The sequence below is a fragment of the Oncorhynchus gorbuscha genome, linkage group LG17 (genome assembly GCF_021184085.1).
Source record: "Oncorhynchus gorbuscha isolate QuinsamMale2020 ecotype Even-year linkage group LG17, OgorEven_v1.0, whole genome shotgun sequence".
NCBI lineage: Eukaryota > Metazoa > Chordata > Actinopteri > Salmoniformes > Salmonidae > Oncorhynchus > Oncorhynchus gorbuscha.
The window spans coordinates 18,284,336-18,305,143 of record NC_060189.1 but is presented as its reverse complement, the minus strand read 5'-3'; the positions used below and the strand labels follow the sequence as shown (position 1 = coordinate 18,305,143).

General features: G+C 40.0%; 1 protein-coding gene across 1 annotated transcript in view; it reads right to left on the bottom strand.

The window, feature by feature from the left end:
* Positions 1-16,093, bottom strand: part of LOC124002195 (rho guanine nucleotide exchange factor 10-like) — a gene marked incomplete in the record, with an annotated part of 78,952 nt that extends 62,859 nt beyond the window's left edge. The window contains 1 exon segment of the mRNA XM_046309538.1: positions 15,768-16,093.
* Between the last annotated feature and the right edge of the window lie 4,715 nt (positions 16,094-20,808).

Here is a 20,808-nt window from a genome sequence, read left to right as displayed (position 1 = left end):
AACATTAAATTGACAAGAACAGAACATCAATTTAAAAATGGCACACGTAGACTATATATATCAATACAAATAAACAATTTAGGTCAAATATAGGAGAGGCGTTGTACCGTGAGGAGTTGCTTTATTTGTTTTTTGGAACCAGGTTTGCTGTTCACTTGAGCAATACGAGATGGAAGGGAGTTCCATTGAATAATAGCTCTATATAATACTGTACACTTTCTTTAATTTGTTCTAGATTTGGGGACTGTGAAAAGACCCTTGGCGGCATGTCTAGTAGGGTAAGTGTGTGTGTCAGAGCTGTGTATAAATTGACTATGCAAACTATTTGGAATTTTCAACACATTCATGTTTCTTATAAATTATTATTATTATTATTATTATTATTATTATTATAAAAAGATGAAGTGATGCAGTCAGTCTCTCCTGAACTATTAGCCAAGAGAGACTGGCAGCATAGTATTTATATTATCCCTCTGATTACAATGAAGTGCAAGGCGTGCAGCTCTGTTCTGGACCAGCTGCAGCTTAACTAGGCCTTTCCTTGCAACACTCGACCACACAAATGGACAATAATCAAGATAAGACTAAACTAGCACTGCAGGGCATGCTTTTTGGAGTGTGGTGTCAAACAAACAGAGCATCTCTTAATTAAGGACTGACCTCTCCCCATCATTTCAACCATTGAATCTATGTTTTGACCATGACAGTTAACAATCTATTGTCACACCAAGTAATTTAGTCTCCTCAACTTGTTCAACAGCCACACCATTCATCACCAGATTCAGCTGAGGTCTAGAACTTACAGAATGATTTATACCAAATACAATGCCCTTAGTTTTAGAGATGTTCAGGAAAAGTTTATTACTGGCCACCCATTCCTAAACAGAATACAACTCTTTGCTAAGTGTTTCAGTGACTTCATTAGCTGTGGTTGCTGATGCGTAGATGGTTGAATCATCAGTATTCATGGACACATATGCTTTGTTTAATGCCAGTTGCAGGTCATAGGTAAAAATAGGAAAGAGTGGAGGGCTTAGAGAGCTGCCCTGCGGTACACCAAAGAGAAGCTCCCACAATATTATTATATTTTTCTTTCACCCAATCATTAGTCGTTTGTGTCGGTGCAGTACATGTTGAGTGACCGTCTCTATAAGCATGCTGAATGTCTGGCTCCCCTCCAGGCATGAGGACAAAGACTTTCCTCTAGGCTCAGATTTAACATATGAAAGATAGGAGTGGGTAAAGAGTCAGCTAGAGTCAATGCCAGGAGGTTTGTCATTATTGATCGATAACTGACAATTAACCTGTCAGTCTATGTTGTTGTTTTTTGTTTGAATTCTTTACGTGTTCGCTATACGGGGGAAATGGCAAGACAAGCGGAACTACGTGGCTAAGAACTGTTGGAACGGGGATTATTATCGTAGCAACACAGTTTTGGAGTGAAGGCACGCTGTGTCAGATAGGTTTTTTGTGTCTACGGGTGTAGTTTGTAAAGGTTGTAGCATATGTATGTTAGGATGGTAACATTATAATAATTAAGGAGGAAGCGTGAATTCATGCCAAGAATAAGAAGTGTGAAGTTTTTGATTTCCTCCCTTCTGTAATAAGCGGCCAATGAGGTTTTTTTCCTTTATTCATGTGTTTAATCTAATACTGTTAAAGCTCCGGCTAAACTGTTTATGTATGTAAGCACTCCAGAGTTATACCAAGCTAATAAGTCACTCATAAGACAAGAAAGTTGTAAGAGTGTTCTTAACTGAATTTTCATTTACTTTATAGTTCTCACGGAAGGTGATAAATCTGACAAAAAATACAGAGTAAAACTGCCAGTTAAAATCAAGGAACAGTTGTGCTCGTGGTTACTGGAGGGAGCTACATACAGTATTTTTTCCACCTCTCGAACACTAACTTTACAAAATTCTAAAGCCTTGCAATGCTTTCCTTTCATTATTTTATTTTATTTTTATGCATGAGTACGATGGCTCACTGTTCATTGTTGGCATTTCTGCCTAAATGTGCCTACTTTGCCAATGGCGTAATCATTAAAATAATTGGCTACATCAAATGGCTTTGTGATAACTAAGCCATCTGATTCGATGAAAGTTGAATTTGTCTTTCTGCCCATAATTTGTTTTTGATCTTTCTGCCCACCCCAATTTAATTTAAAGCCCTACTCCAAACCTGGTTTTTGATCTTGACTTTCTGCCTTATAATACAGTTTCTTTGAACATCTTTCATGTTGAGTTTAGCCAGAAGAGGACTGGCCACCCCACATAGCCCGGTTCCTCTCTAGGTTTCTTCCTAGGTTAAGGCTGGGTTTCTGTACAGCACTTTGAGTTGCTGACATAATTTAAGCCAGTCAGAGTTGCTGACATATTTAAGTCACTCATTTTGCCCCATCTCTTTTTCAACCATACAGTTTTTCAATTCCTCATCAATCCATGAAACCTTAAAGTAGTTGGAAATATCAGTTGGTTTTGTGATGAATGAGCCATCTGATTCAATGAAGGATGGAGCTGAGTTTGCCTTTTTCCCCAGAATTTCATTTAAGGTGCGCCAAAGCTTTTTATTATCATTCCCAATTTATCTTGGTTTAATAGTGTAGTTTCTTCTTCTTTTTTCAGTTTAGTCATATGGTTTCTCAATTTGCAATAAGTTTGCCAATCGGTTGTGCAGCCAGACTTATTTGCCATTCCTTGTGCCTCTTCCCTCTCAACCATACCATTTTTCAATTCCTCATCAATTCACAGGGATTTAATAGTTTTCATTTTCTTAATGGGTGCAGTGGCAACTTAATTGGCAACTTCATAAATGTGTCAAGTGCAGTGTCTGTTTGCAGGAATGTGGTTCTGAATATAAAACATCTACACCTCCACCATTGGCATTTCTATATTTTCAATAAATGTTATAAACCTGTATTGCTACCACTGTATCATCAAAGGTATTATCTAAGTGAGTTTTAGAGATACTCAGAATATAAATGTCATCTGTTACTAGCAAATTATTGATTAATGAAACTTGTTTCTTAAGCTACATATACAGTTGAAGTCGAAAGGTTACATACACCTTAGAGAAATATATTTCAACTCAGTTTTTCACAATTCCTGACATTTAATCCTAGTAAAAATCCCCTGTCTTGGGTCAGTTAGGATTCCCACTGTATTTTAAGAATGTGAAATGTCAGAATAATAGTTGAGATAAATATTTATTTCAGCATTTATTTATTTCATCACGTTCCCAGTGGGTCAGAAGTTTACATACACTCAATTAGTATATGGTAGCATTGCCTTTAAATTGTTTAACTTGGGTCAAGCGTTTCGGGTAGCCTTCCACAAGCTTCCCACAATACGTTGGGTGAATTTTGGCCCATTCCTCCTGACAGAGCTGGTGTAACTGAGTCAGGTTTGTAGGCCTCCTTGCTCGTACACACCTTTTCAGTTCTGCCCACAAATTGTATATAGGATTGAGGTCAGGGCTTTGTGATGGCCACTCCAATACCTTGACTTTGTTGTCCTTAAGCCATTTTGCCACAACTTTGGAAGTATGCTTGGGGTCACTGTCCATTTGGAAGACCCATTTGCGACCAAGCTTTAACTTCCTGACTTATGTCTTGTGATGTTGCTTCAATAGATCCACATTTTTCCTTCCCTCATGAAGACATCTAATTTGCGAAATGCACCAGTCCCTCCTGCAGCAAAGCATCCCCACAACAGGACACCTTTTTTCTGTGGTTATAGATCATTTTGAACCGGTTTCCTCCAGCATCTTCACAAGGTCCTTTGCTGTTGTTCTGGGATTGATTTGCACTTTTCGCACCAAAGTTCATCTCTAGGAAGCAGAACGCATCTCCTTCCTGAGCGGTTTGACAGCTGCGTGGTCCCATGGTATTTATACTTGCGTACTATTATTTGTACAGATGAACGTGGAAATTGCTCCCAAGGATGAACCAGACTTGATAAGGGTCTACAATATTTTTTCCGAGGTCTTGGCTGATTTCTTTAGATTTTCCCATGATGTTAAGCAGAGGCACTGAGTTTGAAGGTAGGCCTTGAAATACATCCACAGGTACACCTCCAATTGACTCAAACGATGTAAATTAGCCTATCAGAAGCTTCTAAAGTCATGACATAATTTTATGGAATTTTCCAAGCTGTTTAAAGGCACAGTCAACGTATGTGAACTTCTGACCCACTGGAAGTGTGATACAGTCAATTATAAGTTAAATAATTTGTCTGTCAACAGACTTGCCAAAACTATAGTTTGTTAACAAGATATTTGTGTAGTGGTTGAAAAACGAGTTTAATGACTACAATCTAAGTGTATGTAGACATAGGACTTCAACTGTATTATCGTGGGCTCTTTTGAGCATTTGTCATCTGGGATGCTTACTTGCATTCATTGCTTTACTGTGAAGCTTAGCAGCAGTAGATGTTCTTTATGTTAGTGCAGGGTGAGCTGCTCACAGTGGACTTCCTCCCAGGGCACACCAGCTTAGTGCGAACAGTAGGTACATGATTACTGCATACAATAGCTGTAGGAATCAGAGGCATTCAGGGCAGTTAAAGGGACATCAATTAGGTTACTTATATTGTGTCTACTGACAGCCCTGGTGTATTGTACAATTGAAGCATTATGACAACTCTGTGACACAATGGTAGGGATTAGCTGAACTGGGCTTGAGTCATTGAGTTGTCATACAGTCTGGAATTGAACCAGGGTGTCTGTAGTGACATCTCTAACAATGAGATGCAGTGCCTTAGACCACTGCGCCACTAGGCCCATTTAGTTTACAAATAATCCAGTGGTCAATTAGATTCTGTTTTTGTTGATGAGAGCTAGAAATGACTCAAAGACAATAACAGTTCAAATGTTTTATTGTAAACAGCTGTTATCTGATGTTCAGTAAAATTGAATGAAATATAGTTTGGTATTCTAGGCTAGCATAACATTTTCTAATAAACTTCTGCATGTACAGTACTGTTCACACGTACACATTACATAGCAATACTTTTTAGCCTGTAAAAGGCATATTATTGGCTGAGAGGTACTGGGCAGAGTGACAGGTTTGCAGAGGCATTTGAGGTCAGAGGTCAAAGTGAGGGTGGGGTTAACAACAGCGAGCTCATTTTACATCTGGGGGAAAAATGTCACATGCATGCTAAGGCAGGATACACACAGACCTGCACAGACATGAGACAGTGTATTCTTCCACTGTCTCACAAACAGATGGACACATGGAAGATCAAACAAAAGAAGCTTCAAGTTCTGTGGGTCAACAAGTCCTGCATTAGCCTACTTCCATCAAATACAATTAGCCTGTCACACTGCCCTCAAGGGTGGATGATATATCAGTGATGTCATTCCATAAAATAAGAGGCCTCTTGTTGTAGAGTTCTAGTGAGTTCCATACTGTAACAGACATGCTGCTCTCCAATTCAATTCACACCATAATAAGACAAGCTATACAGTACAAATAGAAATACAGTACAATCATCTGTGAACAAGACTGCTCCATTCCACTGCTCCATTCCAAAGATAAACCATTTACAAGCGACTCAAAGCTTGTTTTGTCTATGAATAATGTGAGCTCCTCTGTTTTTTTGTCTCCACCCAGAGTACAGAGCAGCACAGGGTCAGGGCAGTACAGTGAATGTGAACACAAGACCAGCATTTTCTTCTGTACTGTATGTTGGAGAGTACAGTCAGGTAGAATATCTTTGTCCTTGAGACAAAATATAACAGGCCTAACTTAAGAGCTAGATGTGACTAACTGGACAGATCTTGACATGTATAAAAATCCTAAAAGAATGGGTTACACCCTTAGCTGATAAAATGATTCATCATTGCTATCCTCAGGAGTACTGTACGAGCTGTGACTGAGGAAGGAAGGGAGAGAGAGATGGGGGAGGGGGGGGGGTGAAGAGGAAACGCAGCAATCAGGTGTGCTCTCATCCTCTGGGCTTCCTCAAGAGGAAAGAAATCCCTTCCTGGCATTAAACATTTCCCAAATAAATACCTTTAATATGGTTATTCTGATGGCCAATGTCTTCTTCTATTTGATTAACGTGATGTTTAAATTAAACCTCTAATTTTTACAGAAATTCTTAAACTGAGTCCAGACATCCTCGTAATGACATTACAGCTTTTTTTTAAGTCTGGAGATTCCTCCATTTACCTCCTGTTGACTCCTATAATTACTCTTCACAGCTCTTTTAGTTGCTGGGCGGAAACGAGCCGCACCTCGGCCAAATTTCATCCTGCCTGGCCTCTAGTGGTATCTAGTCCATGTTCCCTGGGGGAGGGGGGTCCTCTCATATATATACAACCACTCACTGTCTATCTGCCTGTCAGCACCTTAGGCTTAGTACAGAGCATCATGCTTATTGGAGGCCTCCAAACATTCCTTTAAAGAAGGTCTAGATGGCAGGTAGGCAGGCAGCTGAGACAACAGTTGGCGACGGCCCACCCATTAGGGCGTTAGGGGCGGCACCCCACTTGTGATTGGTCAAAGAAAATAGTACAAATATTTATGTATTTTAACATACATATATTTACAGTACCAGTCAAAATTTGACACACCTACTAATTCAAGGGTTTTTTCTTTATTTACACTATTTTCTACATTCTAGAATAATAGTTAAGACATCAAAACTCATGAAATAACACATATGGAATCATATATTTTATATTTGAGATTCTTCAAAGTAGCCACCCTTTGCCTTGAAGAAGTGACTCTGGGATGCATTCTAGGCAGAGTTGCAAAAGAAAATCCATATCTCAGACTGGCTAATAAAAAGAAAACACTAAGATGGGCAAAAGAACACAGACACTGGAACTCTGCCTAGAAGGCCAGCATCCCGAAGTCGCCTCTTCCCTGTTGACGTTGAGACTGGTGTTTTGCGGGTACTATTTAATGAAGCTCAATTCTTGAGAGGCATCTGTTTCTCAAACTAGACACTATTGTGCTTGTCCTCTTGCTCAGTTGTGCACCGGGGCCCCCCACTTCTCTTTCTATTCTTGTTAGGGCCAGTTTGCACAATTCTGTGAATCTCACATTGTACGAGATCTTGAGTTTCTTGGCAATTTCTCCCATGGAATAGCCTTCATTTCTCAGAACAGGAATAGGCTGACAAGTTTCAGAAGAAAGTACTTTGTTTCTTTTTTGAGGGAGATTTTTTTTTTTTACATTTGAAATGTATTTTACCTTTATTTAACTAGGCAAGTCAGTTAAGAACAGATTCTTATTTCAATGACGGCCTAGGAACAGTGGGTTAACTGCCTGTTCAGGGGCAGAACAACATATTTGTACCTTGTCAGCTCAGGGGTTTGAACTTGCAACCTTGCGGTTACTAGTCCAACACTCTAACCACTAGGCTACCCTGCCGCCCCAGTAATTAAAACCCACAAATGCTGATGCTCCAGATACTCAACTAGTCTAAAGAAGGCCAGTTTTATTGCTTCTTTAAAATCAGAATAACAGTTTTCAGCTGTGCTAACATAATTGCAAAAGGGTTTTCTAATTATCAATTAGCCTTTTAAAATGATAAACTTGGATTAGCTAACACAACGTGCCATTGGAACACAGGAGTGATGGTTGCTGAGAATGGGTCTTTGTACGCCTATGTAGATATTCCATTAAAAATCAGCCATTTCCAGCTACAATAATAATTTACAACATTAACAATATCTACACTGTATTTCTGATCAATTTGATGTTATTTTAATGGACGAAAAATGTGCTTTTCTTTCAAAAACAAGGACATTTCGAAGTGACCCCCCCCCCCAAAAAAAGTATGTTATGGCACATCTTGATTGATGGCTGTCTGAGTGGACTAATCCATTGTGAAGGCTGGGATGGCACCAGTAGTACATTTACCATAAATGTACTACTACAATGTTTGTTTGGTTACCATAATTTCTGTTAATCCATTCAATATATTATTACTAGTCTTACCGTTGTCATTGTAGGAGGGGACACATTGTTTGCAGAGCACACAACCTAGGCTCCTGTAAGTACACGCACCTGATTCCGCTAAGAAGTAGGCCTAGGCTACCTGGCCTGTGCGCAAATGTAGGCTTATAAAATGTGCCCATTTGGGGATCTGATAGTGTTTCTAATCGTCTTAACTCAACACCACTAATGAATTGTGGCGCTTCTCAAAGCAATTTTGTATTCACCTCAAACAGCAAGTAAAATAAGTCTGTATGTATATCCATTGAGAATTATAAAAAGTTCCTTAATGTAGCCTACTTGAAAAATCATTCCAGCTCTCTGTAAAGTTCTGATCTGGTGGAAATGTCATAAAATAGGCCTACCTGATTACTTCCTGTCCCTTGCAAAAATAGACTACAGTTGTGTCTCTCTGGAGCTCAGCTCAGGGCACTGGAAACTGAGGGTCCACAATATTTTATACAATGTTGCAAGTTTGTTGGCACAAGCTTTGGGCTGGACCAAGTTGATTGTATTGACTATGTTTCAAAGTTCCTTGCAGACAGGCCATGCGTAGCTAATGTGATTTATTTTTATATTTTCTACCTGCAGGCTGCAATGTCATTTATTGGCTTCATGTAGGTGATTTTTACATAGTTGGCAAAGTACTTTTAGATTTCTATTATATTAATTTAGATGACAATGATTTTGAGATACAAAGACTTTATTATGAAAGAAATTAAACAACTTCAGGAGCATCATTACAGAATCTGTGAAGACCAGCAGCAGTGGGAGGAGGTGGTTTGAGAACAGTTTTTTTTCATCTGGTTAGGTCATCTTGATCTCTGGCTCCCTCAAGTCATTTGTGTGTCTTAATTATTTAACCACAGTGTGCTTAAAGCATCAGACAAGCTCAGTAGCCTACATATAGTTGATTTTATTCAAACACACATTTAAGATTTTTTGTCAGGGACACCACTAAAATCAGACATCTACGTCAAAGAAGAGTCGAAGGATAGAGGAATACACTTGCTAGAACCTTCTCATTGTGGACCTGGTAGGAGGGTGGCTTATTGTCTTCCCCCATGTTGTTCATCAGGTTTTTCTGTAGGTGGCAGGGTGACATGTTGTGTGGACTAAAACAACATAAAACCAGGTGTGATCAAATGAATTAGCATGATCAAATGAATTAGCATGATCAAATGAATTAGCATGATCAAATTAATTAGCCAACAACAATGATTTCGAGAAACATTGAGAAATAGTTTGGATGTTTTGGTTATATTAACCAGTTATCTACCTTTAATAAGCAGATAGCTGGTAGCTAGTTAGCTCCCATGCCAAGTTAATTCAAAATGAAAGTTAACTGGCAAACTCATCATGCTTTGCAACATTATGTTAGCTTGCTATCACCAGTTACTGTATCTCCAGATAATGTGCTTTCACTTATTGCATCTGCATGCTTGTTGCGTTCTCCCTGGTGTACTCATTCGTTCATGAGCTGGCTGCTTATTCTAAATAGTATAATCTAATCTGTTCAAAACAGTAGCAGCATGTGCAACAGTGGTCATTCAGTTTTTGACATGAAAAAGTGATAGTTGTATTTATGCTGCTGCTCAAGTGCACAGATCGCTTTATACATATTCTAAAATAAACTACCTGTAGTTCGAAAACTTGGTATCCTATATCTGTCGTGCTGCTTTGTCGACAACTCCAACCACCTCGCGCCCCGGGTATTCAGACAATCAGTGGCCCCCACTGGTCTGTAGACAACAGAGGGTGAAAAAAGAGAACCATCTGATGACAGACTTGGCCAAGCATGTCGTTACATGTCAGCAACACTGTAGTTAGCTGTGCACAGACAGGAAATCTGTCATCTAGGGCCTGCAGATAATGCCTCCGCTTGGTTCCCAGTGCAGTCACAACAATTAGCATTGGTAGTAACACCAGTCACAATAGTGATAATAAACATGTTCTCAAAGGGTGAGGAATTATCATGTATAGATACAGTAGTACAGTACTACATAATGAAAATCACAACCTAGGACACTTTAAACCAAGACTGCAGCCAGCCAGGTGACCAAGCAGATTTTTGACACTTGTTTTAATCCAAAAACATCTCAAGCGCCCTTATTGAAGAATGGCATTCCAGAAATTGTACGATAGAGTCACAAACAAAACCAAGAGCCTGCACTGGAGTGCACATTGGCACCAGTAGAGAGAATCCTCTAGGCCCATCTCTCCTTCCCCGCGCACACAGTATTACTATCCTACCTAAAATTGACTTCCATTCAAAATCCTATTTCCCTAACCCCTAACCCTCACCGTAACCCTAAAATAGCCTCTGTCCTCATGGGGACTTGAGAGATTTTTCTTATCCTTGTGGTGACCCACCAACCCACACACAGACCCACACACACACACACACATTCTGCTTCTTGGACTCGCTGTGCTCTCTGCATGGCTGTGTTATTGGCAGTGTGTCATGATCTCCCATTGCCAGCGTTACTGTAATCAGTGGTCCATTATACACAACAGGTCTCTCTGAATGGACGGGCAAGGATGACAAAAACACTTGTGCTGGGGAGGACAGTGCCCTGCAGCATACTAAAATGGCCAGGCTCTCTCTCTGTCCTTCTCCCCTCTCTGTCGTTATCTCCCAATTCAATTACATTTCAATTATAGGGCTTCATTGGCATGGGAAACATATGTTTACGTTGCCAAATCAAGTGAAATAGATCATAAACGAGAGAAATAAACAATAAAACATTAACAGTAAACATTACTCACAAAGGTTCAAAAATAATAAAGACATTTTAAAATGTCATATTATCTGTATATACAGTGTTGTACTGATGTTCAAATACTTAACGTACAAAAGGGAAAATACATAAATATAGGTTGTATTTACAACGGTGTTTGTTATTCTCTGGTTGCCCTTTTCTTGTGGCAACAGGTCACAAATCTTGCTACTGTGGTATTTCACCCAATAGATATGGGAGTTTATCAAAATTGCCTTTGTTTTCGAATTGTTTTTGGGTCTGTGTAATCTGAGGGAAATATGCATCTCTAATATGGTCATACATTTGGCAGGAGGTTATGAAGTGCAGCTCAGTTTCCACCTCATTTTGTGTGCAATGTGCACATAGCCTGTCTTCTCTCGAGAACCGGGTCTGCCTTCGGCGGCCTTTCTCAATAGCAAGGCTATGCTCAGTCTGTACATAGTAAAAGATTGGTCAGGTATTGTGTATGAACAATCTCTTTACGTTTAAATAGCATTCTAGTTTTTTTGTAAATTCTTTCCATTGTGTCAAGTAATTATTTTTGGTTAGGTTAGATCTAATTGTATTTCTGTCTTGAGGCTCCGTTTGTGAACAGAGCCCCAAGACCAGCTTGCTTAGGAGACTCTTCCCCAGGTTCATTTCTCTGTAGGTGTTGGCTTTGTTATGGAAGGTTTGGGAATCGCTCCCATTTAGGCGGTTGTGGAATAAAATGTCTCTTTTCTGGATTTTGATAATTAGCGGGTATCGGCCTAATTCTGCTCTGCATGCATTTTTTGGTGTTTTACGTTGTACACTAAGGATATCTGTCTGTCTGTCTGTCTGTCTGTCTGTCTGTCTGTCTGTCTGTCTGTCTGTCTGTCTGTCTGTCTGTCTGTCTGTCTGTCTGTCTGTCTGTCTGTCTGTCTGTCTGTCTGTCTGTCTGTCTGTCTGTCTGTCTGTCTGTCTGTCTGTCTGTCTGTCTGTCTGTCTGTCTGTCTGTCTGTCTGTCTGTCTGTCTGTCTGTCTGTCTGTCTGTCTGTCTGTCTGTCTGTCTGTCTGTCTGTCTGTCTGTCTGTCTGTCTGTCTGTCTGTCTGTCTGTCTGTCTGTCTGTCTGTCTGTCTGTCTGTCTGTCTGTCTGTCTGTCTGTCTGTCTGTCTGTCTGTCTGTCTGTCTGTCTGTCTGTCTGTCTGTCTGTCTGTGTTTTATGACATGCTGAGGAAGAGCAGTTGAAACATCACAGTGAGAGAGAGATTGAGAGAGCAGCCTGCAGTCTGTCAGCCCTCAAGGAGTGGAACTTAAAGGATATTGGATATTTCTCTCATTAGAAATGTAGAGTTCCAACGCACATTAGGAATGATCATTTGTCAGCAATAACAGCTGATATAGCGGAGCAGTTTGCATACAGTGGGAAATTAGAGTCCATAAGGAGAAATTAAATAGATCTACAGAGCGAGTTAGCAGTAACTCAATGTATACCATTCCATAGCTAAATATCATGTTCATAGCTGCTTTCTAAAGCCTCTGACAGGCCTGAAATGTTAGCTGGCCTAGATACAGGGATCAATATGAGCCAGAGGAGCAGCATGGCATTTCACATCAGCAGCTGTAATTACAGTATATGGGTGTCTGGTGTGGGAAACACACTTCAATAGCATGCCCTAGGGTTAGGGTTAAAGCTGCACTGGCTTTCTTAGGGTCCCTGGTGTATAGACATTTGGACACGTGGAGGGATCAGGCACTATCGAGTGTCTACACTGAGAATATGAGAATGAATCAGAGATCCCCAAATTGAAGTGTAGTCCAGAACAACAGCAGTGATCCATTCCTGTGGTGTCATAAACAGTGCTAGGGAACACACACCCATCACTGAAGAACACAGCAAGCTTTTGACAAATTGCAGTGCATGTAAGATCTTGTCCTCTTGTCCTGTGCTTGAAAATGATGTGATTTACCTTTAGAAAGAGTACCTCTGGCAGAATATTCAAGTTAGACCTTTTCTGAAAATACAGAATACCCCTTTGCTTCATTTTGTTGTCTCCCAATACGATCTAAGCAAGGCCAGCCATCTTACTCATTTGACCATTTTTGTTCACAGAATGTCACGATGTCAGTGTGTGAGGCAATATTGGAGAGGGAGAAGCCAAATAGGTCGTTGTTAGCTGCCCAGCTAGTAGCTCAGGAAGCATTTTAATGTCAGTAGAACAACATTCTCTCCCAACCTCAAATTACGACAACAGGCCAGTTCAAAACGTTGATATTTACAGTAATATGCATTATGCTGACTTCAGAGTGGGTACTGGAGATAGTGTTTAGTGTTTAGGAGTTTCGTTAGTCACCCTAACATACTGACTACATCGGCCACACATGCGCTCCCCGTGCGCCATTGTGCACATGCTGATTTTGTCCATCCACACCAGACATGATTATGACATGCAGGTTAAAATACCAAAATCTACTTTTAATCAAATATATTAATTACGTGTGAAATACACATAAAACATTCATGGACATCTGGCTAGTTGCTATTGCTAGCTAGTTTGTCCGGGGAGATGTACATTGGGTTGTTATTTTATCTGACATGCATATGGTCCTCTTTTTAGCTGGTTCTTTGTATAATTTTGACCCGAAGTCATATAAAATCGTGAGTTTCTCTGCTCCGACGAACAATCCACAGATTAAAAAGGGAAACCTAGTTTTTAGTTAGTTATCTTTAATTCATTTATCCTCGTTTGTCTTTCAAGCATCCACGTGGATCTTCCTGATAACCAATAAGGAGGGGACTTGCAGCACGTGGAGTGTCTCAAATAAAACCACTTTCTACTTTGTCACTTGGCTACGCAGACATGTACATTTATTTTGCAATACTTGCACGCGCAACGTGGCCAGTGTGGTTTGTATGTAATAGTGACAATTGAATAGTGTAAATGACAAGACGTTATAGGAGAAAGTCACAGATCCATAGTGTCCAAAAATATTGACAACGGAACCAGAAGCTTCACAGCTCGAGTCTAATTCTGAACACAGATGTTCACAGCTGGTAAATACACATTTTGGTGACAAATCTCCCATGTCCACCTCCAGAACGAAGGAAGTAAAGCCCAGTCAGTCAGTTTCACACCCAGCTATGGCTGTGCGATGTGCTGATCCACATTACATCTCAGTGCTCCTCAGTGGTGAATGGGAGAATTTACTGCATGATCGCACAACAGTCCTCTGAAAAATGGGAAGTATGCTCCTCTCTGCAGACTGCTATGCACTCTGGCCCGACTCTCACCCTCTGTCAGACACTCTGAGGCTTTCCCATAAGCCTCTACCCACTGGATGGACTTACAGACCCGACACACACACTTTAGGAAATTAGTGATTCTGTCCAGCTGCATCTGTGATCGACAATAACAACCAGGAAAATAATAACAACAGAGGCTCCCCAATCTGAAATCAACCCTCTGGTATGAAGCTATGGACAAACTAGGTGGGATGCTGAAGGAGTTATGGTTTGATTCTTAGCATGTAAGGCTAAGCCAGGAACCAGAGCTGCTGAGCCAAAATAAAGATGGAAGTTTAGGGCATGATGGTGATGTACCTGTGGTGTTTGTTCTACAGGAGGAAGTCTTATGCATGGTAGAGCGTGCTGTCTAAAGGCCCAGGGTTCACTTCACCTGACTGCTCAGCTAGAGAACCACTGACTGCAGTAGACCTGGGTACAGCAAAGAGTCTTCACACTCCCCAAATACCAGAGATCCCTTTTTAGGAGTCCTTACCAGGGGTAGAGGCATCTGTACTCACAGCAGCCAAGTGGCCTGGCTATTTGCTAAGCAAATTACAGATAGTGTGTGCAAATCTCACAGGCTCTCAACTCTTCCCCCAGTGCTGATGCAAAGTGAACTGGACAAGCATGGAGCCAGACAATACAATAGCAGATCAAAGTGCTCACCGTATCTAAACCATCTTTTAGCAGCCTATCCCGAGGCGCATAGATTCCTGGAATACTGTTTGATCGGATGTGGTTATAGGCTACTCTGATTCAAATGAGACTTTTCTGATTAATACAAGTGTTACCAAAGAAAGTTCCAGTTCAGTGGAGTCATGCACTTGCTTGATTGAGGAATGCTATACATGACTAAGTGAATTTGTTGAAATGGAGTTAGGGTGCTCTGGAACACTTTCTAAAGTGTTTGAATCAAACTTCATGATACACTGTACAACGTTTGGCTATATAAGTATTCCAATACTATTTTGGATTAGGCTAAAATCTATAAACTAGACTTAATCAGAAACTAAAGGGTAATGTATTATACAGTACTGCTACAGTAAATTTGCTCAGTTATGACAATACTTTATCATTCACAAACAGTTTATAATTAGTAGCCTGGTTTATTAGTTTATAGACTAGTTTATTAATCAGAAATAAATAGTGAACCTGTAATAACTCTGATGGAAAGTATTGTTTATATGTTCAGGCCTTAATTGTCTTGGTAAGGAGTGGATAGAAATCATAATTACATTTAGGTTGCACTTGATACTATGCAATCTATTTTAATATCATGCACCTGTACCCCGGGAAAAATAACAGAGGGGAACCATAACTTTCGGCATTGAGTTTGTACAGAACATCTAGAAATTCATCACAATTTTGTCATTGGTGACATCCACGTTCCTGCCAATTTCGTACATTGACATTTCTTAAAGAGTAAAGACTGTATGCATGAGAAAGATACAATTATACATTCATTTGTTTTGTCCTTGCATGTTTCAAAGCATAAAGGTTTACAATAGTAGCAGAAATAACAGAACCCACAGGATACATTATTATGAGACACGCGTCTCCTGAATTGACAAACCGATACATGTTGGCATAGACAACTCGCCACGTTTTAAAACAGCGCACCCGGGCGAACGATCACTCACTTTGTTTGCAGAGAAAACATGTAAGTTAGATCTCTTCCATTCGTAGAATACCGTCCAAATACAGCTGAACATAATGGACTGGTTATATTACTGTATTGTAAATCATAAAATTACTTTCAAACAATCTTGAAGTTCGGCAATATTTTCCACAACACGTAGTACTCACCATATTTCGAATCCTGATGAATATCGTTATTTTTCCTAGTTCCACAGTAAAGATGTGCAAACAAATCCCTGTCAAACACTGAGGAATAACTTCTTCTGCTCCTATAAATGAATTGTCCCTTTTTCCATTTTCCTCGACTGAAATTATCCAAGTTCTTCCCAACGCCATCCCGAGTCCATCCAAGACCTCGCCTCCTTCTCAGTCATTGGTGGAGATTCGGGTGCGAAGCCTTAATTGGCTCAAACGGCCCTCAATTACATTCCTGAGATCCTCCTCCTATGATTTATAATGCGTTGTTAACCGAGTGGGAAGGTGTTATTTACAATATACAACTGGGAAAAATCCATTTAAATGCCCCTCCAATTCGTAATTTCTAGTGGGAAACTCGTCTATTATCCCTGAGCTCCGATTTGTTCCACATGCTGACCTCTACCACCTTGCTACTTGGTTATGAACGCAGCAGAAGTACATGCGCTCCAATATGTACCACGTGATCAGTGAGGCAGCTCCCTTGGAACAGCTGGGCACCAATTCTTCATCGGTGTGGATGTTGAGAAGCATAAAAAGCTCATACTTACAAACTGTCTTTCAAATGATCCACTATGATCCACCATTGGTGTATATTATTTAATGTCCATATCATTGTGAAGTATTGCGACTTTACAGTCTCATCCTAAACTGACTATGCCATGTCAAACTTGTTGAAGTACTACACACACACTCACTCATTTGTCGATTTCTTCACACATGTCGCATGCGTGAATTCTGTAGGTCTATGGAGAGTTCAGTCAACATTGCATTGAAGTCAAAATTATTTATTCTTGTTAGAATTAATAAACACTAAACAATGCCCAACAATCTATGAACTCCATGCTGATGTCCATCTAGTCTTGACTAAAATGTGATTGTGCCAAGCCTCTCCATAAGCCAAAATCTGTAATACATTAAATGAGGTCATAGACAGTTCCCCTTACATTTGAAAAATACCACAAACTAATCCATTATCCATATTGTATCCCTAAAGTTGCCTAAAATGAGTGAGCACCCATCACTGAGATCATTCCAGAGGTCTTGAGCATTCATCTAATCCTATAGCACCATCTCATGGATATATTACATATTGAATTACATTCATGATGCACAGCATCATGCTTCAAGTGGCTAGTCTTTCTGGTCATGCTGAGATTAAAAACCTTGCAATCTAATCTTGATTATTGTCCAGTCATATGTTCAAGTTCTGCAAAGAAAGATCTAGTTAAGCTGCAGTTGGCAGAGAACAGAGCCGCACATCTTGCTCTTCATTGTAATCAGAGAGCGAATACACACATCGCCGACACACACACTTACCCCACCAGACATGCCAAGATGGCAGCATGTCAAGTCGTTTGTCTGTGACTAGTAGATTTGAACCTACTAATAAGCTATTCATTTATGATTGAGTAAATCCACAATTTCCTTGTTGTGTAGTGCAAACTATTTTGTTTTGCTGGTGTTCTCTGCCTGACTCTCAGAGGCAGCTCAACAATCCCCAACCCGTTTTCTCAGTCGACCCATACAGACTCACATACAGACTCATACATACACACTGTCCCTCTCTCCCCTTACCTTTCCTTGGCCTCTATTTCTTACATCTTTCAGAGAAAATGACAATTTTTGTGGTGTTGCTTTGTGCACTGACTTTACTGAACTCTGGAGAAAACGAACAATTGCCGCTGGGAGAGTACATCTGACAATGTGCTATTTTTCACTCTGTCCACTCGTCCAAGTGCCGGTGCATTTGCGGCATGATGTGAATATTGCGAACTTGTGTCACTACCAAAGTCTAATGGTTTTAAATTACTGCTATGTATTGTCTGGAAACTCACTTGTAGAATTCACTTACAGTAGGTCTCTTAAAAAATAGAAGACGTGCAAGGTTATTAAACAGAGGTGCCTAGTTATTCTTCTTTTGTTGATATCAGGTAACGTGCAACCTAACCATGGCACTGATATGCAATGTCTCCAAACCACCTCTGATTTTAATCTAGATCTGATTTTGGTATTTTTCATTTAAATGAACGCAGCCTGTTGTCAAAAATTGATGGGGTTAGGATTTGGGCTAAATCAACTGATGTAATTGTGTTTTCTGAAACCTTGCTCAGAAAGTCTGTTCTTGATAAGGATATTTGTATTTGTATGGTTACAATGTGTATCGCCCTGATCGAGTTAAGAAAGGTGGGGGTGTGGCTATATATATAAAGTATAAATTCCTTGTAAGTGTGGCAAAATCTGAAACTATTTGTAAACAGTTGGAATTTCTTGCTTTGAATCTTGAGGTTTCCAAGATTCAACTGTGATTGGCTGTTATAGACCCCCCTCTGCTCTCTGTATCTGTGATGGCTGTTATAGACCCCCCTCTGCTCTCTGTATCTGTGATTGGCTGTTATAGACCCCCCTCTGCTCTCTGTATCTGTGATTGGCTGTTATAGACCCCCCTCTGCTCTCTGTATCTGTGATTGGCTGTTATAGACCCCCCTCTGCTCTCTGTGATACATTTTCTTCTCTGATGCACCTTATGTCTAAACTTCTTTACAGTGAAATGATCTTGATTGGTGATCTCAACTCGTGTTGGTTAACGCCGGTGTCTGATGACTTAGAAATGTTTTGTAATTCTATAAATCTTACCCAGTTGATTAACTCACCCACTCACCCAAATCTCCAGAGAAATCTACCCTGTTTGATTTGATATTGACAAAAGTTCCACATAAATATTTTGTGGTTGTGTCACACCCTGACCTTAGAGATCTCTTTAATGGGGTGGGCATTCTATGTTTTGTTATCTATGATTTTGTATTTCTATGTTTTGACCGGTATGGTTCTCAATCAGGTACAGCTGTCTATCGTTGTCTCTGATTGGGAACCATACTTAGGTAGCCCTTTTTCCCTCCTTTCTTTGTGGGAAGTTGTATTTGTTCATGGCACATAGCCTATAGCTTCACGGTTTGTTTTGTAGTGTTTATTGTTTTGTTCGGCGTCTTTTCGAACTAAAAATAATATGTACACTCACCACGCTGCACCTTGTTCCTCTTGCTTCAACAGCCGTGACAGGTTGGTGTTTTTTGTAATGATTTAAGTGACCATTGTGCTGTTGCTGTTACAAATACCAAGGTTCCTAAAACAAACCCATGGTTTATTCATAAGACAAATTTGACGAGTTTTAATAAGCAGGCTTTCTTTCATGATTTGTTTTTATTTTGACTTGAGCAAGATTGATCTTATTCCTGATGTGGAAACTGCCTGGAAATTCTTTCATGTTTTTTTCCAAATAGTAAACAAACATGCCCCATTCCACAGGTTCAGTTTTAAAGGGCGGGATCATCTAGCCTGGGCTAAAGCAAGGAAATCATGTTTTGATGCTGATTGGCTTCTTTTTAGGCAGTTACAAAACAAGTGTTATTTTCTTCTCAGGAAGGCCAAGTCTGAATATTTTAGGTCTGTTACCACTGATAACCTGAATGACCCTAAACTTTTGGAAGACTATTAAGTCTGGAAACAGTCATGTTAATGATTTACCGTCATGTGTATTGAAGGACTTTGTTTCTGTATATGGCAAAACTGAATTGTTTCAATGAGCACTTTGTATCATCTGGTAGGCTGTTTGATTCAGTGTCCTCTGTTTCTGTACAACCCTGTGTGGATGAACCAACAAGAGCTGATCAAACTTTGAGCTTTTTGCCATTCTCAGTGCAGGTGGTACATAAAGCCCTGAAATCCTTAGATCAGAGAAAGCCTGCAAGTCCTGATCTTCTTGATCTCTGCTTTTTAAATCTGGCAGCTGATTTCATAGCTGAACCACTTACATATCTGTTCAATCTAACCCTGGAATGTAATGAAATTCCAAACATCTGGAAATCAGCATTGCCCTACCACTTTTAAAAGAGTGAGTTCATACTCTTTTAAATAATTATAGGCCAATCTCAAAGCTGTCACCCCTGGTGAAAATACTTGAAACCCTTATGAGTGAACAGCAAAATAGTATATAAAAACAATTTTATCAATGTACCAACCGTGCTTCAGGAAGAAGCATAGCACAATTACAGCAGCCAGGAAGATTTTAAATGATTTCACTAAAGCCCTTGCCAAAAAAACAGCACTGTGTCTCACTTTTGATTGATCTGTCTAAAGCTTTTGATACAGCTGATCATGCTATACTGAGGCAGAGCTTGTCGAGTGTAGGTCTTTCGGAGCATGGTTTGCTAACTATCTGTCTCATAGAACTCAGTGCACTCATTTGTATGGGCTCATGTCTGTTAAATTGTCTGTCTGTAATGGTGTGCCCCAGGGCTCTGTACTTGGTCCCCTATTAACAATTTATATAAATAATTTATACAAAAAAATATGCAAAATGCGCAACTTCACTTTTATGCTGATGATACTGTTATTTATTGTTGTGCCTTGTCTCTCACAAAAGCTTTCCAGAACTTTCAAACTGCTTTTTATACTGTTCAACATACCTTGTGTCAATTGAAGCTTATCCTTAATACTGACTAAACTAATGGTGTTTTCTAAAGCAATACATAGATCTCTGAACCTTTCACCTAATACTACCTGTCAGGGCAATGAGATTGAGACTGTAACCTCATAAATATCTTGGAATTTTAATTGATGACGGCCTCACTTAAAACTGGGGGCAGAGAAGGCCAGGAGAGCGAAAACTGATTTACAACGGTGTTGTTTAAGAAACATAAACCACCGTCAACAGAACAATCGGTCAAACAAAACCCGGAAACCAGGTCAAACAAAACCCAGTAACCACCAGCATAATGTACACAAGCACTACAAGAAACAATTCCAGACAAGGACATGGGAGAAAAAGAGGGTTAAATACACAACGTGGAATTGAAACCAAGTGTGAGGGAAGACAATACAAAACAAATGGAAAATGAAAGGTGGATCGGCGATGGCTAGAAGGCCGGCGACGTCAACTGCCGAACACCGCCCGAATCAGGAGAGGGACAGACTTCGGCAGAAGTCGTGACAACAACTTACAAAAAAATTGAAG